At 42.6% G+C, this 26,141-nt stretch overlaps 1 long non-coding RNA gene across 18 annotated transcripts in view; it reads right to left on the bottom strand.

Moving 5' to 3' along the window:
- Positions 1 to 26,141, bottom strand: part of LOC308061959 — a 41,465-nt gene that overhangs the window by 7,300 nt on the left and 8,024 nt on the right. For 4 of the 18 annotated variants that reach the window (XR_013927399.1, XR_013927414.1, XR_013927415.1 and 1 more), the window contains one exon: positions 1 to 26,141. This exon is cut by the window's left edge and continues 7,300 nt beyond it. This is a non-coding gene — a long non-coding RNA (uncharacterized lncRNA). The other 14 variants (XR_013927407.1, XR_013927409.1, XR_013927410.1 and 11 more) reach the window with 14 other exon arrangements.

Here is a 26,141-nt window from a genome sequence, read left to right as displayed (position 1 = left end):
CAGGGATGCATCTAAATGGTGGGCTTGTGGTACAAGAAGATCTGATGTGTCTGTATGCTACAGACAGCAAAGAGCAGCTTATATCAGCTGATAGATTATATCAGAGCAGCATGGCAAAGGCTAAATAAAAGCGTAGACATCCATCTTGTCCAAATCAATAGCTAAGATTCACCACATCTCACTTCAGACAGTGTCGCTGGGATTTAGCTCCAGATCCACATACCGTATTCAAGGCTCACTTGTTACAGATTTATATTGTCAGTGATGGGAAAACAGCACTTCTAGGTGTGATTTATCGGACCTATGTGAGATGTCTGCTTCATGAAGATAAAAGAAAAGGAAAAAAATCCACCAAACAACTTAAAATCCCCACCAGAACGTGTAAACAGATGGAGTCATGCTCAAATAACTGAGCCAAGAGAAGGGGCAAACTTATTACTGGGAATGTTCTGCTTGAAAGATTCTCTCCTGACTATCAGATTTTAAATTATTGCATTTAAAAATGTAATAGTGAGTAATGAGAAATTGGAGAAAGGGAAAAGAAGCTGCTGGTAGCTTTATGCATTATGAAGCCACCACCCACAGGAAATATGAGTTATGTGTCATACTGGTCCTGAGAGTGGACCATTTTGTGTTGCTGTGGCAAATTTTCAGTCTTCTAGATGAAATCCTGACTAGGTTTTCACTTAACTGGATACCCATTAAAATAGCATTTATAGTTCAATTAAGAAAAAAACCACGTCTATTAATCTTTAAACTACTTTCCACCACCCTCAATCCCTTCCAACAAAATTTAAAAAAAAAAAAAAAAAAAAAGCAGCTTTACTGCAAGGATAGTTAAACTTTAGCTGAGAAAGAACTGAATCACAGTTCATCTGTGAAAAGCCAAACATCAAATAAAACGCTGTAGCAATTAACATGTCAGATTCTTTTTAAGGTGTTTGGAGTTGGCAGTGCTTCTCCCGGTCAGGCTATGCCAGGAGAGGGTCTTCAGATGAACTGCTCTGACTTGCAGTTGTGAGTTCTTCAGGGTGGGTTAGAGGGATTTGATCCACCTCCATTCTACTCCAGGCCACAATTTGCTCATGCTGGATAAATGCATCTGCTTGTGGCTTCTGAATATTCAGCGGCCGTGGCTGGATGTTCATTCCGCAGGACTATGGGTACTCATTGCATGCGACCGCACGTACACATCTACAGGTACACAAGGTTCAACACACCAGCAGCCTCCCTGCACACGGCCTGCATACACCTCTATTTCTGGAAAGGTTTTTGTTGGTGTAAGTGATGGAATCCCAAGCGCATTCCCAACCTTGTGTGACGAGGGCAGGGACGTATGGTCACGTACTCCCCCCCTGTTTAAATCAGGAGGCAACCACACCTACCGTTATGAAAAGCTGCAAGTTGATTGCAGTCACCTTGACGATCACCCCTCATCACCTCACCCAGGATTCGTTGTACCTCCCTGTGAACAGACCAGGAGTTCAGCATCCAGCCTACCCATGGCAAGTGCTGAAGTGAACTCGGGGGTCATTTCAGTCCCACTAAATGTTTCCAGTTACTGTGAAACAGTACTTTCAGGATCTTCATTTACTGAAAAAAATTGTAAACTTTGTTCCAAGGGAACTGGATGTTTTATTTTCAGCATTTCTTATTTTGTCTTGAAATAGAAATATCAAGTTTGTACCTGCTCTAGTTACAATATCTCTCTCTTCTGTATTTAACCTTCGTTTCCCAGTTGCCAAATGTGGCCGTGGTACCATGGTTAGTAACTCCTGCTGTGGAAATCTCCAGCTAAGCTTTCCTTTTTTGAAATGTGTTTCAATTTCTCTACTACAGGATAATTTGAAGTGATGTTATGTCATTTCAGTTCCCTTGCATTCATTCCTTGTTCCTGTAGTAGTGTGAACACTACCAAATGAGAATACTTCTTCATTTCCATTATCTGCAAGATACATTAGGCAAAACTAATGTTGTATGATGTATATAAGCCTTCCTATTGCAGCAGATGGATTTTCAAGAAGTTTTAATACATTCAGTGACTTTCGTTAGAGCACAACTTTCTTTCAAGAGATGCCAGAAACTGTGCAGGACCATTAATTCAGTCCGGATTTGACCATCTCCAAAAGAAAAACTTTACATCCCTGGACAGCTGCAGTTCTAGCTTTGCCTGCACAGACTGTGGCATATTTCTTCTGGTGCACAAGGTAGCAGAGACCTGCCTTGGTTGGGGACACCAGCTCCCACCTCAGCTGAATTGCCATGTCAAGGTTCAGGTTGTGCAGTTCAAGGAACACTTAGACAAACAGGAGAAAGAAGATAACACCACCAGTCAGAGGGTCAGTCTGACTGAAACGTCTGGGTTTGCTCCACGTTCAGAACACTGATATGAGATATGCTGTGAGGTTCTTTGCACCTGCCTTTAAACATCGATTTCTATACTTCGGTCTTATCTCACATTTTCTTTTTCTGAGCAGTTTGCAGCAAGTTCCTCTCCTTGCCACTTAATGCCCTCAAAGTGCATTGAGGGGTTCAATGCACTTGCCCTTGCAGCTCACCTGTCCCAAGCCACCAGTCCAAACCCACTGCTGCCTGCTCTAGAAGGAAGAATTCCTCTCACTGGAGCCTGTGTAAGTTGTGATGCCCCAGCAAGCCAAATACTCAAAAAAACCCTGAAACTACTGAGGCTTCCAATACACTGAAACATTTGGAGTCTCAGTTTTTCTCAAGCTTTTTGCCTCTCTTTTCTAGCTGCTCAGGAGGTCCCATTGCCTTTCAGCAAAGGCTTAGATTTCACGGGTGCACTTAGATCTTCACTGATCTTGCAAACAAGCCCAGGATCTGTACAGGATCTCCTTTTTCTCCTCTCTCTCTCTCTCCTTCTCATCTCTCCATCTTCTCCTCTGGATAATCCATTTCTAAAAACCCCAGCTTTTCATATGGTTGAATTAATTGTCATTCTTGCTTTCTAAAACCAGAGCAATTCCTTTAAGTTCATCCAGGAAAAAGCTGTCTGGAATTCCCCCGAATTACAACTCTAACTTCAAGAGTACAGAAAAAAGGGCATACACATCTGGTGACAAGAGGAAGAATGAAAGTTGTTGATGAAGCAAGTCCTAGATTATCCTGGAAGAAGGTGCGATGCTGAGACTGAAATGGGCTGTGCTGAGCACATCCTGCCAGGAAGAAAAAAAATGCAGAATACATGAGGTCTAATTCTGCAGGGTACTGAGCATGCTTAGCTCTCACTGGAGGCAATGGAAAGTAGATGGAGCTTAGCATCTCGTGCAAATGGGCCCAACACAACCCTCTGCCAACAATAACTCAGCAAATCCTTGTCATCCTGATTCAGTAGCTGTATGCACATCCCAGCTGGTGTCTCCTTTGAGGCAGTATTCTGAAGCATGCATGCACTGTGATCACCCTACTGACTCCCATTTTCTATATGTGAAAACTAGAGAAGAACCAGAATAAAGCCTTCAGAAAAATCTTTCGAGCAGATGGTTCTGCTACTGGGCTCCCTGTCAAAGACCATGTAATTCTTGGGAAAATTAATCTTCTTGAAGGAATGTGCAACATTTAGTTGTAGTCAAAAACAACAGAGCACATTACTCTGGGCTTCTCAAGCCTTGTCTGGACTTCTCTGGGTTTGAAAGCATTTCACCTGTGCTTGCAAAATTATTTAAGAAGGTTTTGCTGTGCTTGCAACTTGCTTTAGGTTCAAATGACCCTTGTCTAACTTGTCCTAAACATAATGGGAAAACCACGCACTTGTCAAGTGTTCATTACCTACCCTGTGGTTTGGGGTTTGTTTTAGTAAATCATCTAACTGGTTTCAAGGTGTATTTTAACTTAAAGTTTGCTTAGGTTTGTGCATCTGTGTGGCTTTACTCTAAAAGAAACCACACCACATACATGGAAGGACAAATGAATGCCAGCAATCATTCTGTAAATATGTTTTTTTAGGGCAATCCCAAGAAATGTGTTATCAATATACTTCTGGAAACATATAAAAGGCAACCCTTAGCAGAACCATGACTTGTGGGTAAGAAACCCACACAGGCAACATCGCACTCCTCCTAGTAAAGACCTTGTGATGCTGATGGCTCGCTGTAATGGCACATGGAAAGGGTGAACAGCATGCTGGAAAAAGGGGTAGATAGTAGGAGGCTGGTATATAATAATGTAATTGTAATTGCATTATAAATAGGAATTAGCAACAATTAGATAATTTTGACTGCGTCAGGATCTTTGTAACAGCATAAAATAACTGCTTGTATTTTGATAAGACTGTTAAAACTCTGAATAGAGTAACATCAACAGTAATATTTTTTTAAAAAAATCCATTATTTTTTTGGTAGCCCATTACAAAACTGTGCCCACAGCAAAATTGCAATAGGACACCAGGATGAGCAGGAGGGCGTCTAACGGAGTCTGGATGGAGCTAACTTAGCCGAGGTTTTGCAGAGTGTCTGGTGAGTGAAAAGGGGGCAGCTCACCAAAGGCATCCAGCAAACTTCAACGGGACCACAGTCCTTGGTCTTACATGGCCTGAAACACTTCTGAATTGAGCTTTCCTTCATGCTTTGTTTCTACAGCTTCTTTTTAAAATCAGCCTACAATTAATTAAATTAGTGTAACAGAGGAGGAGTTATTTAGAAGAGTCAGAATAACAGAAGTCCTCCAGATGGACTTCAACTCACTAGTGAACACAACAGGGGAAGTTTCCCTTCTGTGATGCTAAAGTGATGAGATAAACATTTTCTTCTTTGATTTTCTGCATTTATTGCCTCCAGGGCGTTAGCATACATTTTGGAGTAAATTTCCAAAAGCAGGTTTATGCTACAGCAATTCCAGTGGTTTGGGGTTTGTTGGGAGGGGTGGTGCTAATTAAAAGGATAAAGTAAGCTAGATAGCCTTCCCAAACATGGCAAGCTATTTTATTATCACAGTTGGTCAGAGTGCATTCTTTATGAGCCCACAACCTGCTTGATGTCGTGCAAGGCATATCTGCCAGCAGGGTAACAGCTTATTACAATTAACGGATCACAGTTCAGCTCCAACAGTTGACCTCTATGTTTCAGGTCAAAGCATCTGAGATTACTTTCTATAACGGCCTGAATTTTACATTAAACCAAACAAAACCCAAAAAAACTGAGGAAGTTTTTCTTGATGTCTGTGAATGCAGAGCACTTGCCACACTGACACGTCTTTGAGCAAGAGGTTTGAAGCAAGCGTAGATCCTGTAAGAGACTTTAAGCAGGGAGGACCGTGTTCCTAAGTGACACAGAAAGCAGGGCTGGTGGGAAACATGGAGCAAGTTGCTGCTAGCAGACCTAAGCTGGCCTTGTGTCCTCTGTCCTAACCACCTCTGTCCCACCCTCCAGGTGCTCCAGGAGAAAGTCCTCCCCCTGATGTGCAGCTATTGCCTTCACCCATACGTTAGTTCACACCCAGAACTGTTCACCCCCGGCTCAAGAAAGAAGGAGGCAATTGTCCTTCCCAACTTCCTCAGTAAATCTGCATGTTTTGAGACCCACCAGGCCCTTGCAATGGTTACTGCCCCCCTCCAAAGGGGACCTGGAGCTGAGCTACATGCAACTGGCTCATCCCTCCCATGGGCTGTTGGGATGCTACAGCCATCACTAAACCAGGCTCAGGGCGCAGGTGCCTGAAACACAGCTCTCTGTAAATGAGAAGATAATAGAAAAGCACTCTATTTTTAAAAGCTTTTAAAGAGAGATTTCTTCCACTCCCCTTCAATGGAGTTCCACTAATTCTTTAGGGGTTTTCTCCCTCTTCTGTGCAATCAGAGTAGGAGCACAGGGCAGGAGTGGGGAGTGAATATTTCAGTTCTGCATGATCCATTTCTGTTTAAGAAAAAAAAAAATATCCCTTGGGCATTAGCTTGTACCATACTCAAGGTAGGAATTTTCTCACTGTTAACTGCTTCTTGCCTTTGGGACCGTTAGCTAACAACAGAGCATCCGTTCATTCATTCCTGATAAGGCAACTGCTCCTTCTTTTTCATCCTCCTCAGCAGGGAAGGGAATGCTCTGGGCCATAAACTTCCTAGCATTTCACAAACACCCTGGGATTTGAAAACTGCTTATCATAATATTGTAACAGCTTTGCAGCTACAACAGACCTGGTGGTAGTCCCCACACTTCAGGTGCTGGCCAGACAGAAATGCACGCCTCATCGTATAGGTCAAGCGACTTATTGGTATATCACCTGAAATTGCACCCTGCAGGTATGGCTTTTTGCCTTAAGGCCAGGATATATTATGACATGAGAGCAAGGAGGATTGTTTGTGGCAGGAGCTCAGAAAAATCTTGCCGGTATTGGAGGAAAGAGCAAACATAAGGAAACCTTGCAGGTTACATGTGGCAGCATGCAGATTAGTTTGCAATCTTGCCATCAATAATTCCCAGAACAGGGGCGGGGGTGATCCCCAGTGAATTCAGGAGTCGTGTCCCTAAACATTTTGTACACCTCTATCCTTCAACGCATCACAAGCAGATTTGGCATGTCACTTGGCACAAGACCTGTGGGATCTGATCAGGGTACGTGACCCACCTAACTGATATAGTTCAGGCACTTGACGTTGCTGAGGACTCACAAACTGCCACAGACTGACAAGTTGTGGTGAGCCCCATGGTGGTGCTACTGAAGGTAGTAACCACTTAGGCATGTTCCCTCAGGCCCCCCAGGATGCCTGATGATGCAAACCAGCTTAGTCCTAGCACAGGCTGTGGTAGCTTCTGGTGGCCTGCATTCAGCACCGGCAAAGAGCATGGGCACCAACATACTCCGCTCAGCTACTGTATGGTAAGGGACTGCTCTAAGGTAAACTGACCATGTACCTAATGATTCATGTTCTGGTATGATATCCCTCAGAAAATCCAAGCCCTTAACTGCCTGGAATAGTTGCTTAAGCACAGAGGCAGGAAGAATAATGTCTTTCCCTAAAACATAGGTTGTTTCACTCCAGATTGCGTTTTGCCCTCAGTGCAAACCCATATATTTTCCAATGACCTCACCAGTGAAGGTTCCTTGAAATCCAGACCAAAACATGCTTATCTATGAACTCTCCTGCCTTTGAACTCAACGAACCAAGGTGGATGGAAAAGCAGTTTCTTTTTATCAGCTTTCAGTGTTTGGCCTCCATAGCATTATCCTTAATCCTTGTCACTACACAGGGGTTGCAGGTGATACAGGAGTGGGGTGAGGTGGGACAAGGGTTACTACAATAAAGTCACGTGCTAACTTCTCTGCTGGGTTCATCTCTACATCCCTGCTGATGGCTTTCTCATAAAATGAACAAAACAAATGTTTAAGAATCATGTTTGAAGTTCTAAACCAGGCCTGCAGTTTGGCATATATCACCCTTTCTACTGGTTACCTCTGGTTTCTGCTTTCATCTCTTTTCAACAATCATGGATGAATTTTAAAAAACTTGGCATTTTCTTAGGTTTCCTGGGACTTGTCCATGCGGGGAGGCAGATTGGAGCAGGCTATTCAACAGAGACCCCTGGAGCACAACTCTGATGATGGAAATTTGGTGCCTGATGCCGTCTGAGATCCCCTTAAGTCTCACCATGAGAAAATAAAAATTCATCTAAAGGAAAAAAAGTCCTAGTAAGGCATCTGTAGGAGGTCTTCTATTGCACTTCCAAAAGACTGATAATTACAATAATTTAAATTCTTCTTTTTAATACCCTTATGCAAAAAGCCTGTCATGACTTTATAAATATGCACCCTACACCACAGTTTGTTGACTTGGAAATATAACCAGCTTATGTTGGCCATGACTTTTTTTTTTCTCCCAAGACAAATCAAATCCTATTTCCTAGAAAATTAGGTCAGAAGAGACCCTCAGAAATCTCATGGTTGTCATCAAATGAAGGCCTAGTCTATTGAGCCCTTCCCACCATGTCTATCTATCTGTTCTTAAACACCCTTGGTGACAGAAGCCATGCGCTCGTCTCCAAGCGATCAGTTTGGGTACTTTATTGCCCTTTTGTTAGAAAGTTTCCTGCTCTTGAATTCCCTGAAATACCTTTTCCACCAATGAAGAAACTTGGATGTCAACAAAGAGTTTATTATTTCCCCTACCTCTACTCATCAAAAAGTTAAACATGTTAATAAAATTAGAATCTCTATCAATGAAGAAAGAAGTCAGCACTTCCAAAGGGCAAATCTTCCCCTGTTAAAAAAAAAAATGCATAAGATACTTGGGATAAATTCCACTCTAGTACATCCAGTAGCTGTTGAAGCAGCTTGCGTGACTAGATGCTCACCTTGTCACAGCTGAAGTTAGATAAATCATTTGCCTAAGGCCTATAAAAATTCTGTAGAAGAGGACTTTGCAGAGAAAAAACCCCAAACTAGCCTTTCTCTCACTCTTCACTACTTTATGTTTGCCTTCCAATTAAGCAATGTTGACTCTTGTGCTTTCTCCCTGCCTTCTAACAATTGACATGAGTAATTGATTTTAGCAAATAATGATGCTGTTATACAAATGATACAGACGCAGCCCTGCAGCTCCCACTTGCTCTGGCATCTCAGAGCACAGAGAAATGGAAAATCTTCATTTTCTGGTGACTTGATGCTCACAGTGAGGAGGGTGGGATGACCAGACACACACACACACAAACTGTTCTTCAGCATAACGCAGCATTTTTGTTTGCTCTTTGGTTAAAATTTGCACTGAGCACTACGCAACTATTTGCACTTGTGGGTGCAACACAAGCACCAACCTTCTCTGCAGCTTGCAGAGCACTGTTGAGACGCTGTTGGCACAGACATGGGTATTTCGTTCACCATTGCTCCCATCCTATCAAAACACAAATTGCATCACTGCCAAAGCTGTCCCTTACCCTCCCTCTGCCTGTCTGCCTGCTCATCCCTGACCTCCCGTGCCATATTTTAGTAAGTAACGCCACAGACATTCCTGTGACCACCATATAAGCTGGCTCAAGAAACCTCTTGGGTTAAAACTAACCCAACAGAAAACATAGTAAGTTTTATTCTGGGTCAGCCTGACATCCTGGTTTAAGACAGCCTGCGTGAATGTGATGGTTTGGCCAAAATGTTAACAGAGAAAGACTTGGAGTTGAGCAAGAGTTCAGAATTAAATACTGAATGATTAACACGGAGGGACTTAATGTTAATTGAGAGGAATCTCAACCTGAGACATCTATTAAGGCATTACAAATTCAGCTGCAACAGGCTTCCATGGCTTGAATGGGCAATTCGGCTGTGCACCAGTGCCCATATAGTCAATGATATACAAAAAGAGCTTGTAACTGTGGCAAGAAGTCACTCTAAGTCAAACTCATGGGTTCCTTTTTGCGTGTACCATATTGTTCAAATCTTTTGAGTTCTTCTTTGCAGTCACTGAAAAAGCATCAGTTCGAGCTTCCTAGTCACACCTTAGGATAGATGGCTGAGCTAGGTGAAACAAACCTTTGTCTGGAGCTGCCAATTGCTCTTTGATGTGGGAAAAAATAATCCAGAAAACTGACTTAAACTTGGCACTCTAGTTGCATAGGGATAAAATCCATTGACAACCTTATTCTAAGTCATGAGGCAAGGATTCAAGGGGTTTGGGATCAATTCCCAGCTCTATAACAGTCTGCTTTTATAAACCCATCAAGTCACTTAAATTCTCTATGACTCTGCTTACCATCTGTGAGCAAGACATTTTTTTGCCTGACTCATCTGCTAAGAAGCTAAATTCTTGGAGCAGGAGCCATAAATCTCACCATAACTGCAGTGTTGAGCAAAACACATTGTTCTTGGTGAGGTGCTGTCGTAATATACTTCTCGGCGTTGTTAGAGCTTTCTCTAGCCTTTGTGAATCCACCAGCGTGAAGAACAGGGTGTCAACAGCAAACCTGGGCACCTCATGCACTTTCTTCCCAGCCTCCAGGGTTGCTATTGACTATCTTGATTTCAAGAAAGCAATTAAAAAAATATTCTGATCAGCATCAAGGAGATCGGATATAGTCTTGAAAGCTGTTTCTTCCTCTTTTCCCCCCTGTCCTTTCCCCTTCTTCTCTTCCCTCCTATAACCATCTCCTTGTCAGGGAAGCCTTTTACAGCCAGCTTTTCTCAAGAGCCTTCCAAGAGCATGTGTTCGTAACGTCTGTCTGGGCAAACTTGAGCTCCTGAAATCAACATTGCAAAAGTAGGTGACCACTAGAATAATAGTAAAAATACGTTTAAGCAATTTTCACGATAGGATTGGGATTTTTGGGTTCTCTAGTTTTCTTTTATAACATGTTCTAAATTCGGCTTTGTCCACTCAGACTCAGCAGACCACAATGCAGTGGCATGATTACAGCTTATTCATTCTTCAAAATAAATAAATTTTATTTAACTTTGGGGTGGATGTAGGAAAACAATTTCTGCTTTAACCAAAAGAGAAAGAAGAAGAAAAACAGTTCTGCAAGCAGCAGAACTTTTTATAAACTTTTTTTTTTTTTCCCTGCAGCTCCACCCTATAGTTTGGTGACTGATTTCACATTGCAGCCTCTCTCTCGGGGGTGGTTCTTTACTGGAATTTTTCCTCTCCCCTCAGCATCATATTTTCACAAAACTTACAGTAACTTAGTATTTACAGGACTTTCATCCATCTGTTAAATTTATTTAAAATTGAGCAACAAGTTCAAAAGTTATTGGGGCAGGGACTGAGAGACCTGACAAGCGAATAGATTGTCAGGGGCAAAACACCTATGGAATAAAATTAAATAAGTGTGATGCTATAAAATAACTGTGATAAACTTGATTGGTTTGATGAGGAAGGTTAGAACTAAATATGACTGATAGATATTTTTCTTGCATTCACGAGTGGTCTAAGGAATTTTTCCCTTTTTTTTTAATTTTTTTTTTTACCTTGCCTCATTTTTTTGCTACATCAGCAAAGTCATGGCAATAGGATTCATCATCAGTATATAAAGGTCCCCTCCACCCCTAGGTTTCACCTATGATACCTATTTTTTGTTGCAGCCTCTCACCCAAGCATATATAAAACACGAGTGGAACTGCAAAGCTTCCAAGACTGAGTGTTTTGTTTTGCTGAGTGCAATGCAATACCGACTGCCAGCTGGAAAACAGAGGTGGCAGGGGTTGAACACCTCCTTTAGCTGTCTAGAAATTGCGTATCTACTCCAAAGCATCATCCAGGCTCCCTCTAGGGACCGTGACGAGAGATCGGCTTCTCCAGTGGGGCTCCTCCTGGGCTAGGGTGGGTTTCTAAGGTCAATCTCCCCTGGCACAGCACCGCCCGAACTAGTTTCGATGAGATGCCAGTCTTTAAGTATTTAGATTTTACTTGAATCCCACTTGCTGCAAAAGAAGGCTGTAAAAAAGCTATAAAGCAGCTGTATCAGAGATACTGTGAAACCTAAGGTAGAGAATCAATGACCTGGGCAAATTACTGTCCCAGCCAGTTGGACTTGTGCTTTGCTCGGGCGAGGAAATGGCTGGCACAACCATGTCGGAACCCAAGTAACCTGTCCAAATATGAGACTCAGTGATGAACCTGGAGCATGTTCTGGATTCAGGCCAGAGCCTTAATCACAAAGTGGTCCATCCCTAGGAAATTAAAAGTCACAAGAATTCCTTTGAAGTCATACAGCGGATGAGTTTGTTTATTTAAAGAACAGGTTAAGAGTGACATCAGGATAGCACTCATGCCTTACTCAATCCTGCCAGTAGACTTCCTCTCAGAATAATGAGTCACTTTTGGGATGTGACCATAGATGTGCCTCTCAGGTAGGCTATAGAGAGGTGTCATGTTAGATGTGCAGGAACCACAGTCCAAAATCCTCCTTGGATGAGAAAGAAAAATGCATCGTTGCCCACTAGCACATGGTAGCTTCAGCTGCAAGAAGGTCGGATGATCCCCACATGTTAGCTCACTGGGTAACAAAAGACAAAATGGGTGTTATACTGAGATCGTCAACACAGATGTTAGGCAACAGTGGGGGTTTTTTTATTGGTTTTCTAATAAAAAGTCATTGCCTTAAGAAACCAGGCTAAAAGCTAGGGTAAATAAAAACTGGGATAAAACAAAACAGGATTCACAGAAGCTGCCACATGGGATTCGTTGAACTGAAGACTGGTTGTCTAAAATGTAAGCTTCTCCTTTCTGCAAGCTGTGCAGACTGCATGCTTGGAGGTTCTGCCAAAGGGTGGTGCCTCACCAGGTCACCTTCTGGAAAAGCCACTGGCTCAAGAGGGAGCTGAGACCACTCACTTTGACTGGACATGTAACCTGATGTGAGATAGCCTAATCTTTGTGTAGTAGCATCACATCAGTGAACAAAGACCAAAAAGACTCGTCACTTTGTTGGTTTTGGTGCTGTTATTGAACACAATGTCTTCTTTTCCACCTTCAGGAATTCTGTGGCTATTGCAGAAGAAAGAGCGAGTCTTTCATTTGTGGTTGAGTCCATGTGAAGAAATTAACCCATGCAGAGACTACACCTTCACTTTTACGTGTCTGAATCTCACGTTGAATCTCATCTCTAGTTTTAGCCATCTAAACATGCAAGTGGAATCACACCTGAAGTGATTGTCCTACAGGAAGTCTCGCAGGCTTCTTAGTGTTTTGGGTTTAAAGTCATTCAAATCTTAAACAAGGGGCTTAATTTCTTGGCTGACCTTTGTGTCCTAGGAAGATAAATGACCTGAATAACCCTCCAAGGCCAATTCAGTAAGTTGGTGGCAAATCTATGCAGTCTCTGACCATAACCCAATGCAATAAAAAAGAGCTTTTCTTTATTATTTAATACAGGTTTCCTCTTATTTCAGGAAAAATTGTTACATAATGCACAAGGAAATATATGTGGCTCTTCATTCAAATAACAGTCTAAGCTGCTTCTCTCCCTATGCCTAATAGAGTATATTTGGGACCTGCTCCCCTTGGACGGAAAGAGATCAACTTTTTCATTGCAGCCTGAACTCAGGGCCAACTTACACTCCCCAGTGACAAAACTGTTCTTTAGCAGCACTTTTCCCTCCCCACCCCTCACCCACTCCTGGTGTCTCATATGCACCAAGACTCATGGTCTAGCCTGAGATGTTCTGCTTGGCAGACGCTGTTCCTGCTCTCACCGGCAGCAGCAGGCCTTCGGGGCTGCCTGTGCCGACGCACTTGTGCGTGCCAGTGGACTCTAGCCTCACGAAGGCAATGAGATGCAGGTATTTAGCAACTAGCACAGATTTTTAGCAACCAGCACTTGGGCAACTGGCTTAGTGAATTGCTAGACACTGATTCACCTCTTCTGGAAATGGATTAGTTCCAAGCAGTTGACTATCTCCAGGCAAAGCTCAGTTAAAAATTGCTGACATCTCACAGAAATGCTGGACCAACTTTCTATTTCAAGACACTTCTGTCCATGTGGCACGTCCCCCACTGCCTGCCTTCTGTTTATTTCAAGGCTATCTGCTGCAAGTAAGGATCTTGATGCTTATCATCTTCTAAAATCATACATTCCTTCCTTTACTAGCTTACTAGAAAATCTCTTAGCATTAATGAGTATGCAGTATCTTTAATTGGAGTCTGAGCAGCAGCAGGGGATGGACAGTAAAAATGGGATTAATTTCCCCTAACGTCAGCCATTGAGTTGTTTAGCTGAAACTAATCCTCTAGGCTCCCTCTAGAGTCATCAGAGAAAGAAGACAACACTGGCTTTCATTCCCACCCAAAGATAAGCATCTGAAATATCCTAGAAAAGTATCGTCAAATGGCTGAAGTTTAAATGCAGCGATCATCTCTCCCTTTTATCCTTGACACATTTCCCCCCCGCCCATTTCTGGCATGGTGATTTTGGGTGGGGTTTTTTTCCTACCCCTGCTCCCAACTGATACTATTTGGCATCAACAAGGTTCTGTTTGTCTTTGTTATCTTCTCTGCCACTGCACGTGTGTGACTGTATACAAATAGATGCTCCTGTGTGAATGAAGTTTAGACACGTGCATCTGGAAACTAGACATGATTCAATTTATCACATTACTTGGCAAAAGAGGAGGGGAAGAGAAGGAATTCCAGAAAAGTCTGTTCCAGTCTTCAAAACCAACCCAAAACATCTCCATTTAAAACTTTCCACTGAAAAAATATCAGATGTGATGAATAAACAAAGCAATAAATGCAACTGCACAGCACATGGGGCAATGACATTGCTCTTGCACAAGGAGACTGATATTTTGACATTTGTTTTCCTCTCAAATTGGAACAAAGTCAAAATACTTAAACTTTCCTGGAGGGAAACATTTCAGTTTAGAAAGGTCAACATTTCATCTCAACACACGAGACTGACATCAAGAGGAGACCGATGAAATGCTTCCCTTTTATTTAATGTTGCCCATTGAGTCAAGCTAACGCCACACGAAGATGTCGCTTTGGGTCTCTCTGCCATGATCCCTGTGGACCCACTTCTTTGGCAGGGCTCCTCCTCCAACGATGCGTAACATTTTTTGCTCTCCTTTCTTTGTTGCCCCAAATGGTGTGAGCTCAGACGATAGGACTCTGCTGGCAATATGATTAAAATTTTTCTTTTTTGTGTATATAATTGACTTTGTGTATATAATAATGGGACAAAGTACTGGCTTCTTCCCTAACTCTGATCGTAGAATCATAGAATCCCAGAATGGATTAGATTGGAAGGGACCTTAAAGTTCCTGCCACGCGCAGGGCCCCCTTCCCCCAGCCCCGGTGGCTCCCAGCCCCGTCCAGCCTGGCCTTGGGCACTGCCAGGGCTGGGGCACCCACAGCTGCTCTGGGCAGCCCGTGCCGGCGCCTCGCCGCCCTCACAGGGAAGGATTTCTCCCTCAGCTCTGATCTCCATCTGCCCTCTTTTACTATAAAACCATTATGCCTTGTTCTATCACAACGTGCCCTTGTGAAAAGCCCCCTCCAGCTCCCACCCAGGCTCCTCTGCTACAAACAGCTGCCGTCTCCCTGACGGACCAGCATCCTGGTAGCAGAGGGATTCAGTGGGTTGAACACAGCCATTCACAAGTGCAGTGCCACAAGGCATCTGCCTGGCCTCCAGCTGCCACTCCAAAAGGGCATGGATCTCCCTTAGATCCAGTGGCCCACCTGCAACCTCACACGGCTATGCTGGTAGCACAAGATACCTTAGAAAATACTGTCTACAGTTTGGAAAATGAATTCTGCTCCTAGTGTGAATGGATATTATTTAGGGTAAGCAATGAATACGACCTGCTCTAGACAAGTAGAGAGAAAATTTGATTTAGAGGTGACAGAAAGTAATGCTTAAGCTGCAACTGCATGAATCTTTTGTGGCCTATTCCCTTCTTCACCATACCTCTACGAAACAGGTCATTTGTCTCTTTATTGACCCAGAAGGCTGAGGGCTCCATTCATCTCATTGCTTCTGGCAGGGCAAGGCACACAAATCCTTCCTCCTTTAGCTGCTCTGGAATTAATGAGCACTGATTCATGTTTACGGCAGATAAGAGTTTCACTCGTTGGCTCACCAAGTCCCGCTTCCTGGGACACCTGCAGCTTGTTTCAGATTCTCCTTCAGCTCTTCCACCCACTCTTTGATACGTGAAATAAGCACATCCTGAAAATGTGAAACCAGAAGATATTTCACTGCTTAGTTCACTAGATCCAAACCAGGCACCACCTGGGATCCTGTAATCAGCTTTTACTGGACTAGTTCAGGCTGTGGTCAATGCTGAATATCCAGGCTTTCCCATGGGGACCCTCATGGACATGGCAGAACATCACCAACAGGACTTCCTGCCACAAAAGAGGCTTTGAAGAAGGTTAAATACTTCCAGTAGCCTCCACTTCAGTGAAGCAAAACTTGCTCAAGTCCTGGGACAGGTTAAAACCCATGATTTCCACACCCAAGCCTGAAAAAACACAAACCAATTTAAAAATGTATCAAGTGAAAACCTTATGGATAGAGGAGGAGATTGTTATGGAAATGGTCTCCTGCTACAGTGGTTGAACAATACACTTTTTAATGGAATTCCACCCTAAGATCCAACCGGGCACTTAAAAGAACCAATAAATGTATACAAGCTGTACAACTGGCCACAGCTGAGGTTCCCTGCCTGTGTTCCAGCACCACTTCATCACCACTGAATCACAGAGAAACAGACACAAAAGGGACCTCAAGACATCATCTGATCACCCCCTGCCTCAAATTAAGAACAACCCTACCTCAGCCATCCCCAAACATATTTAATTTTTTTCTCTATAACATCCTAATCTGAGGTTACTACTTTCCCCTTAGGCAAAAGAGGATAAATTTCCACCAGCTGAGAAGCTAGAAGACTGTCTCTCAACTAGGATCATATGGAGAAAATTGGAGAAAAAGAGGAGAGAAAAATAATAAATCTCCACTAGTCTTCAACACGTTCAGTTATAGCATTAAGACTGATCCTTCCAATACAATACACAAATTTATTCTTTTCACAGTCCTGCACCCTGAGAGTGAGCCCAGAACACACTGCCAAAGGCATCTCTGTGAGAACTGCTTTGATTCAAAGAGCTCATCTTTCCAAAGGATGGGGCCTTGTTGTTTCTGACTACATCCATGCTGAAAGAAAAGGGATCCCTGATTTGGAAATTTTATTATTAAATGAAATTTAATTTGTCACTCACTTCTGCTAAAGTAGCACTATTTATAATAAGAAAAGGTTTTTTAATAGAGAAGCTGGAAAATGTTCCTAAACTGAAAATACCTAAAATCCTGGCAAAAAGTAAATGTTCCAAAGACTGGTGTGTTTCTTTTCTTTTCTTTCTCCTTTTTTTTTTTTTTTTTCTTTCTCTCTTTTTCTTTCCATTCTGCTCCCTTATTCTTATGCTTGGCTGAGTAACATTGTTGAAATGTGCAAGAGCCAACTTCCACCATTTCCTCATGCAGCAAAAAGTGTTTATGGGCTGTAGCCATACAGTGTTCTGGCATATTTTATAGATAGCCTTTAGGTACACAGCTCAGGGAAGTGTAGAACGAGCTAAAGAGGCATGAGGATGTCTCCAAGTTCTGTCCGAAGAAACCAAGTTTAAGGAAAATCCTAATTCACAGCTGCCAGGTGTAAAAAAAAAGAGAATCTTTGAGGGAAATGTTAAAAACATTGGTGTTTCACACCTATTAAACAAAATGTTTTCTATTTCTCATTAATTATTTTATAAAATTTCTATTTCTGCAGAAGGGAAGGAAAAAATCCATGATTTTCTTATCGAAGTCTGTTTTCATCCTACAAAGATGGTCGGGAATTATACTGCAACCCAACTGCTTTCTAATACAAGGTTTTAAAATTAATGAAAAACTTAAAAACAAGAACCATAAGAACAATAGAAAATGCTGAATAACTTTCAAAGTTCCATTTTAAGAAGGCACTTATGCCAGAAAAAGTAATTGGTAAAATCTTAACTGTTGACCAACTACTTCTATCTGCTGAAGGTGGCAGATTCTTGGATCCTCCTAAGCCTCGTGGTTTACTATGGGTAGATCACTGGAGCTGCTTTGGAGCATTCTTAATAAAATCTTTGGAGTTTCTTTATTAAAAAACAATATTGTCCTTTCAAAATTGAAGACGTTGGTGCAAATATATCAGTTTTGGGGAAGATGCTGCTGGAAAGAGAGGACATTTCGTTCAGACTGGGTGAACTCCTGACAGAGCCAATCATGGTACTCACGAGATGCTCAGGTTCAACCCCTGTCTTAAAGGAGAAAAAAACCTGAGGATGCAGCCCCCTCTGGGCTGTCATTTACTGTGGACACGTCTTCCTTGGGGTTTATCAGCTCATCTTAAGTTACGCACAGGTTCTGCACATGTAGGGTGAAATGCACACGCACGGTCACACATATGAATATTTCCATTGCAGTTATACAGGGCATCTAACTCTCAATTCTGAGCAAATTGACCCAGAAGCTTGGGTCAATGATGGGGATGGCTAAAAAGCTCATACATCTTCTTGCAAGGTGTCTTGCCCAGGTTTGGCACTCACGATGCTAACCCGCCCCCTGCTCAGTTTCCTTGTGCAATAAAGTCATGAAATATCTCAGAAAAGGCTCCTCAGGCACAAATGGAAAGGTTACAAATGTATTAAAATAGTATGTTGGTTTGGATGTGGATGAGGGTTGTTGGAGGTTCTCTTTGGCTTTTCTAGAAGAATTTACCTTTACTAGCCCCTGGCTTGAAACAGTAAGAACAACTGAAAGACACAAAAGGCAAATAACATGAGCTGCTCTCTCCTCTCATTAATGGATAAAAGTGACCCAGAAAGCTGTCCAGCAGATGCTCTCCAAACCACCTGTAGTCCTGAAGAGATCAGAAGAGTGCATGCTATTTCTCCTGTAGAAATTCCTGCCCAGCCAAAGTGTGTCAGTACTCCTACAAAGGAGAAAACCTTTTCAGCTTTCTCAGTTAAAATATTCTCAGTTAACATAATGATTTTGTAATTACTCTATTTCTTTTGGCTAAAGGGCCTCAGTAACTGATTTTTTTAATCCATCACAATTCCTTCTTTTCAAACCAGCAGACAAATAGAGAACACAAGATGAACAATTTCTCTCTATGTGCCTCTAACTTAGAAGGTTGGTCAGACCTCTGACTGAAAAAACCTGGAGAAACCCTGCTGTCGATGCTAAGCAACCAGAAATCCAAGAGGAATGGGTGGTTTTCATATGGAGGGTATAACTTCATTAAAATTGATCATGCAAAGATTGTTCCAGTCAAGCAACTCTCCGGAAATCCAAAAAAAATGGATTTCCATTCCTGATATACACCATCAGTTCACCCTTTTCTGCATAACCTGGCTCTTGGCATCGTTATTGACTGCTGGTGGCAAACCAAGAACCTCCAAGGGCCAGTTCCCAGGCTGTGAAGTGCTCAGTTCCAGAGAAATCCTAGAGCATCTGGGCATTTATGAATTCATCCTCAGGGCACAACCACAATTCAGTAAATAACCTTTCAAGAGGGATTAGAATAAGAAAGCTTGAGTTTTACTTTAGTAACAGGGAAAAAAAATTATAACCTACTCCATATAAAACTTTGAAGGTTAGGCAGATCTTCTTCAAATTGGAAAACAAAATGTGAATATCAACTCTGTTTTCCTTCACAGAAGAGAATTGCCTTTCTCCCCACTCCTCCTCTCCAAAACTCCCTCTGGGAAACTTGAAGGACGAGGTCGCTACAGCACTTAAATTTCTTTTAAAGATACTTAGTCAAGCACAGTCGATATCAGTGTCAGTCAACATTAAAGGGATTAAGAGTTTGAGGTCAGATTTAGCTGACTTTGGCTCTTGGTTAAGTGGAAAGCTATGGTTATCTCTGCAAGGAGATGCAACTCATCGCAGGATGAGCTGCATTTATTTTGACAAGGGAACCCAAATACCCACCTTTGCAAAGGAGGGACATTCATCTGCTGAATATTGGCATTTACAGTGCAACCGTTGTCACTTGGCGTGCTCACTTAGGGCATCCCCCCCAGCCACCACAGGCCTGGAGTCTATTGCCCCATTTCCCTCACCTGACAAAAGCTGGCCTCTAAAACAATCAGATTAATCGCCATCCTATATCCCCTCTTTAATCTGTGGAGAAGTATCAATGCCCTCACGTGCATCTCGAGTGTCTAAGCATGGACCTTGGGAAGCTTCTGACACCTGACTTCCATAACACTGTTGTGGGATAAATTCTACCATAAGCAATACAGTGAGTCCCATAGAAAACCTTCTATTACACTGCATTTCTTAGAGCAGCAGTTATGAACTAAGAAGAAGAAGAAAAAAAAGCCAAAATCCATAAATAAAAAGACGAAAGACAGAAAGAAAAAAACCCCTCATAGAAACAGCAAGCGTCAGGGTCCGACTCCACTGTCTGGTCCTCCATGAAAAAAACAAGTTTATTTTGATATAGCAGTCTTGACCAGGAACTGAAAAGGTCTGGAGGAAAGATGAGCTTAAAAACTAGATGCAAGAAAAAACCTGATTTTTTTACATTGTGGGAGAACTAGGATGAGCTTCCAGAGGAAGGAGGAAAGGTCTGGGCTTTAAATATTTTTGATTCTAATTACAAACATCAGTCTTCCAGGGATACCTTGCTGAGTGCACACAGGATTCCTCTGCCATATATTATGGGAAGAAATAAAGCTGGTGTCTTAGATATTGCAGGTTCTCCTTGTGTGCCAACTGAGAACTGAGAACAAAGGGAGACACGCCGATGCGATCTCAGTGAAAATACATAATAATGTATATTATTACAATATTATTACAATTAATACAAGATGGGAAAGGGAACAGAAGGGTGTATTGGAGAGAGAAGGGGAATGGGATAAAGAAAGAAAAGGGAAAGGAAGGGGAAAGGGAAAGGCAAAGAAAAAGACCTGTGAGACAGACCCAGTCCTTTATGCTGGTGTATCTATGTGATGTTTAGCGGATTCCCAGGCTGTTAAATGAGATCATTACTGTTTTTCTTTCCATATTGTCTTGTTTCAAAGTCAAGATGTTGGATGTCTCTCTTTCCCTCTTGCTCTGTGCTTTGTCTTTGCATTTTCCATTACTGATTTTGACCTAGGATAAAATTTGTGCCAAAAAAAGAAAGAAAGAAAAAAGTTTAACCATTGATTTAGACTGAGCAAGATTCATCTGCTCTAAGTTGAGTGTCTAAAAGACAGATGGAAAATGCTAAGCCAGTAAACCTGGGTTATCTTTACAGCCAGAGGAGAGAAATGGGCACCTGCAGAGCTAACGTGTGCCATCTCAAGATCAGTGTCTAAGCTGGGTGAGATTAATTACTCCTGGACTCTCCTCTTTATCTACCTCAGGGCGACTAGCTCAGAAACAAATACCCAATGCACATCTAATATAGGGAAGATGAATACTACCTTAATATTTCCAAGTTTGCTTTTAACAGTATTTTATGAGGCAGTGCCAAATACTCTGTCAGAACCAAGACGTAACACAGTCTCCTAATCCTCCCTGATCCCATTATCTTGTAAAAATTGAAAGTATGTGAGGTTGAGATGGCTTGTTCTTGACAGATCCACAGTGGCTGTTTTTCATCACCGTATTAGTACCTCCAGGTGCTTATGAATATATAATTAATTCATTCCAGTATCTTCCCAAGACCTAAAGTTGGGTAACGTCACCTGCACCTTCCCTGATCCTCCTTTTTCCCTCTGCACGAAGATCAGTTGCATCTCTGCCTTCCTCCAACCAGCTGGGGCTTCCTTGCAATCTCAGCTGTCAAGGTATTCCTTACTTAGCTGTCTTCAGAGAACCATTTAGGCTGGAAGACTGTCTTCTCTTCTACTCCTCTAGGTAAAATTTGGGGGTTTTGAAGTATCTTCTTAAAAAAACCACCGGGCTTTATAGAAATAAAATGCAAAAAAGCCTCAGAATATTTATCTTCTGGAGTCTCATTTCAATGGAGTAATAAGCTTATCCTAGCTGCTTATTTTTTTATTTCTTACATATTCACAGATGCTTCCCTAGCATTTTTCTTTTTGGGCAATGTGGGGGACATACTGTATAAATGGTAATTAACTTTTCAGCTCTGGCATTCCCATTTGAATCCTATGCTTTCCTAACTCAAATATGTTCAGTCATGTACCTTTGTCCCCACTCTGACCTTCTCTGGAGACAATCTAATTCCCACACTGAAAAGTTTCAAGAAAGGAGGAGGAGGAAGTATTCCTGCCACAGACACAAACTTTCTAATGCTTCTCAAAACTTCTATTCATTGACTTCAAACTGCCTCACATGACAGCTGGTGCCAGTGATTTGTAGACCTGTAAAAGAATCTGAAAACACCATGGCAGATTTTGCACTGGACTCGAAATGGATTTTTGCTCACCCATTCCACATCCAGATGATTTAATGAAACAGAAGAATACAACAGTAGATTTATATTACATTTCTATTTCAGGGTCCTGGCAGTCACATTATTGGGCATAGTGTAGATAAGCAGAAAGACACTTCCAACTTTAAATTATTTTTCTACTGCACAAGATCAAATCAGCTACAGTTCTCCCCGGCTTAACAATTTTGAGCTGAGACACAGGAAATCCAAGTGCCCACCTGTAGGCATCGCCTTCCTGCTGCAAATGTCCTTCTCTGAGTCCATCACAGACTGTTGGAGAAGTCAGTTATTATTTCCTTGTAAATGAAGAGGAAGCTGCTACTGTCTCCCAGTCTTGAAAAAAAAAATTAAAAAAAATAAAAATGCACCAAACTTTCACTTTCTCTTTGCAGACTATATTTAAGATCTTATGTTTACTGCTGACTTTCCTCCAGGCACTTTCTGGTTTGCCTGGGTGTTACCCTGCAATCTTTCCCTAAGAGCCCCCACTCAGACTGACAGCCAAGACCCCTGGGAGCAGCTTTGGTGTCTCACTCAGCTAATGGGAGCTGGATGGGCGCTGCGGAGAGGCACCTGCCGGCCCCATGGGTGGCTGGGTGGCAGCGCATGGCATCTCCTCCCAGCCCCATGCTCATGTCAGATCATGAACAGGAACTGTCATGTCTTGTATGCACATGGCAGGACTCAGAGCACTCAGTAATCACCTGTGGGAAGCCCAGAGCACCTCGGTGCCCCTTGAGATGTTCACAATGTGGTGGCACGTCCGTGCTAGCGTGTTGAAAAAGGATCACCCACTGGTTCTGAACCCGAAGCCACACTCTGAAGACTGACCTGCTGTGTTTCATGTAAAGAGTGGCTCCCACCCCTCATTCCTGACCCTATTCCCCTCCAGCCCATCCTGGATCTCACCTGCTGGAACATCTTTCTTCAGCACTGTGGCCCCACACTCCTTTTCCAAGAGCTGCTGGAAAGGTCGAGGAGAAAGAGAGATGATGTGGTGAAGAGCAACGGCAGAGGGAAAGAAAATGAGCAGAAGCAGGTTTGAAAGCAACGCTGCTCCAAGGCACGTCCCTCTCTGCAGCACCCCAGCTCTTTCCGGTGACGTGGTGCCCTTCCCCTGGACATTACATGGCCCACTTACACAGTGAGAGGAGAAATTTAAGATATCAATCCTAGTGATCACTTCTAGGTCATAATCAATTATTTCTCAATGAGGGGCAGGTGCTTTTTGTTTTCAGCAGCAATGTTGTATTCTGGTCATTGCACTTGGCCTGGAGAAATTATGCTTCTTCATCAGTTGACGATGTACGTTTAGACCTACTTCTCAAGAGAGATGAGCAAATGAAGAGGAGGGGGAGCAGAGCTGAAATCACAGTTACTGTGTTCTTATAATGTTTATTTTCTGTTTTAATGTATCTCATTTCATTACATTTCAATTTATGTATGCATATCATTTTAGATATTCAAATACATTTTATATATTTATAAATTTCAAAAATTTTTCTATATTAAAAACTCCCATTTTACATGTAAAAATCAGAACTGGAGAGAGAATAAATTGCAGACCTTCCTTAGTCTGTAGGATTCAGGTCCACCTTTCCTGATTTTAAAGACAGAAGCCGTTTCATTTAACTTTAGGGTCTTGAGTCACTTGGTTAAGCACAGGCGCCCCGTTACACCTGAGGTGCCTTGGACACCAGCAGTGCTAGCAGATAGAGCAGGCAGATCCCAGAAGCCACTTTCTTAAGCAAAGTGCATCTTTTTCTCCTGTCATCTTCCAGCAGTGGGCAGAAGCAAGGCGGCCAGGTGCTGGCTTTCTGAACGCTTTCCCTTGGAATTGGGGTGGGAGGGGAGCAGATGGGTTATTCTGGTCCCTCCCTGCAACATGCCAGCTTCAAGCCAGCTTCCTTATGACCCTAGCCCTGCCTGAGAGAGGTGGTAATGTTGTTGCTCATCTTTTGCCCCTGCCATTTTCCAAGTTTCTTCCTTTTTATTTAGGAGTAAAACAGGAGGAATGGCAAAGTTTGGGGGAGCTTCTAACAAAGACTAAAGAGGACATTGTTCATTGCATTAATCTTGCAGGGGAAAAGAATAATTTGGCTTCATTAGCTAAGAAAATAAAACCAGAGTTATCTTATGATGAAAAAAAATGCATAGAATGATGATTTAACCACAAAATTTTTGTGCAGAAGGCTCAGTGACTTGGCAGCATCCAAGGAAGGGCAGCAAGTCTCTATCCCTGAACAGATCCTCTCATATTTACTACTTCAGAGAAACAGTCATCCTATCTTCTTAAAAAAATAGAGCTTTTCTGATAAACATGAGACTCATGGGAAAAGGGGATTGCTCTTACGAGACTATAGGATATGAATGGAAAAAACAAAGGTTTTCAGCCCACAAGAAACTGCTTTCAGCCTTGTTTTCTGAACATCTCCTTCCAGGCTTCTCTGTTAAAATACTTGCATGTTTTTCCAAGTGCATCGATGGTCGGTGAGAGGAGAGCATGCCGATCTAAAACTCTGCCTTCTTTACAGTCCTGGACCATCCCTGTTGCACCGGCCTTGCTATTGATTTTTGAGCCAAAGCTCCTGCGGCTGTTGCAAGGCTTCCCACGGCAGGTAAAACTGGTTTTCCACTAGCAGCTGGATGTGTGAATAAGGACAGAGCTGGGACGGGGAATGTGGTGACTTCTGCAGGTCTGGAAATCTGGTGGGGAAGAGGTACAAGCCAGGCAAGTGAGGGGAGTTTTCTAAGGATGAATGGTGGGATATACGACACTCACATGCAGCATCACAGAAGCCGTTTCTGCTGTACCAGAGCCAGATGATATTTGCTCTTTCACTGACTGAAAGGCTAAAGAAAATCTGAGGACTAAGAGTGCACCAAGCAGAAACTGTGTTCAGGGAAGGACGCCAGCCAAAGAAGCCCCTTCTTCTTCCTCACCCTTAGAGACACCACCACAAGGAGAGCTCAGGAACAGGGACACGGTTGTCCCAATGAGCTGTACAGCTTGTCCAGCTGGAGGATCCTTCCTGAGCCAGATTTGTCATTCTCTGCAGGCAATGGTGGCATAGGGAGCATGGACATGTGTCAGCCTGGTCCAGACAACACTCAGGGCAAGCTCCAGCAGCTTCTGGGGAACTGTGCAGATGGGGAATACAAGCAGGAGGTGATCAGAAATCACCGATCACCACCTTTGACTTCCAGCAAGCCTGCTGGCAAGTCCAACCTAAAAAAGTCAGTCCTACAGTCAAAGGGAAAATACAGCCCTGTTTTACTCTGCCTGGCTGGGTCCCCAGGACAACAGCGGGAAAAGAAAAGAAAAGAGAAGAAAAGAAAGGAAAAGAAAAGAAAAGAAAAGAAAACAAAACAAAACAAAACAAAACAACCACACACACAAAGAAAAGAACACCTGCTCATTGAAACTTACACAGATTTTACTGTGTAAATCATGTTTAAAACTCTATCCTGGGTAGCTGGTGGCAGTTCTTCCATGCTTTAGTTTCTTATTTCCATTTAAAACATAATAGTTATATAAAGCACTAACTGGTCATAATGAAAGATGGATATTAGCCCCACTCCTGCAAGACCAGCTTGGGTATTACTGTGTTTCTTCTAGTGTGTAAGTGCTGGTATTATTTCATTGCTGTACCCCAGGATGCTTTCTTTCAGAGTCTGTGTTACAGGACAGTAGGCAAATAGCCCATAATCATATGTTGCTAAAAATAATTGGATACTTCATTGAGGCTGCAGTCATTGACACTGAAAATATATGTGCGTTGGTTTTTTTCTTTTTCCAGTTTTGCCTGATGCAGGCTGGAAGCTTCAATCAGAAATGACTTCTTTAAAGCCATCCACTTTGATAAAGGAGACTTTGTAAAGACTGAAAGACCAGCCAAGCCATTTCTCTGTTTGTGAAAGAAAGCTGTAAGGAAGTTCAAGAGCTGAAAACAAAAGCCACATGAGTTGTACACCAATATACAGCTGAACCTTTTTTAGCAGCAAGCCAAGTATGAGAAGCAGCAGATTTCCAGACACTCAAGCCTCCAAATCAAGAGGTAACTCCTGCTTCTCAGTTAGATGCTCTTCTCACACCTCAGGATGGGGTGGGGGTCAGTGCTGTGATAATCAGGGGTGATACTTCAGGCCTGGATAGCAGAGGCAAGTGACATAAACAGGCTCCATGACTCTCCGGACACCTGGCAAGACCTTGTCCAGGCTCTGTGACACAATGCTGAGGTTACCTGTCCCAGAGAGCAGGAGCCGGATTCGGACTGGTC

This window comes from Falco punctatus (genome assembly GCF_963210335.1).
Source record: "Falco punctatus genome assembly, chromosome: 4".
In the NCBI taxonomy this organism is placed as follows: domain Eukaryota; kingdom Metazoa; phylum Chordata; class Aves; order Falconiformes; family Falconidae; genus Falco; species Falco punctatus.
Note: the sequence above shows the minus strand (reverse complement) of the source record. Positions and strands in the feature narration are given on the sequence as shown.